We start from the raw sequence: 241 nt of genomic DNA on the forward strand, positions 1-241 counted from the left end.
GTCCGGGTGGGCTCCAGCCCCCCCCCACACCCCGGGGCCCCAGGTGGCCAGGAGACCCCCCAGGGGGGACCCAGGCATCCGGGGGCGGCGGAAGCGCCTGAGTCAGTGGCTCAGCTGTGCTGGGGGGGCCGGACCCCCCCTCGTTGGCCAGTGCCTTTGTTAGTGTGTGGAGCTGGGGGCACCCAGGCAGCAGGGGGACCCCCAACCCCCCGTCCACGGGGCTGGGGGCTCCTTCACCCAC

The 241-nt window shown here is 75.1% G+C and overlaps 1 protein-coding gene across 1 annotated transcript in view; it reads left to right on the plus strand.

Annotated features, from left to right (window-relative positions):
* LOC104834893 (neurexin-2-like) overlaps positions 1–241 on the plus strand; it is a 33,002-nt gene that overhangs the window by 30,778 nt on the left and 1,983 nt on the right. The gene's annotated exons all lie outside the window — the stretch shown is intronic.

Source organism: Haliaeetus leucocephalus, unplaced genomic scaffold (genome assembly GCF_000737465.1).
Source record: "Haliaeetus leucocephalus isolate CR32 unplaced genomic scaffold, Haliaeetus_leucocephalus-4.0 Scaffold343, whole genome shotgun sequence".
NCBI lineage: Eukaryota > Metazoa > Chordata > Aves > Accipitriformes > Accipitridae > Haliaeetus > Haliaeetus leucocephalus.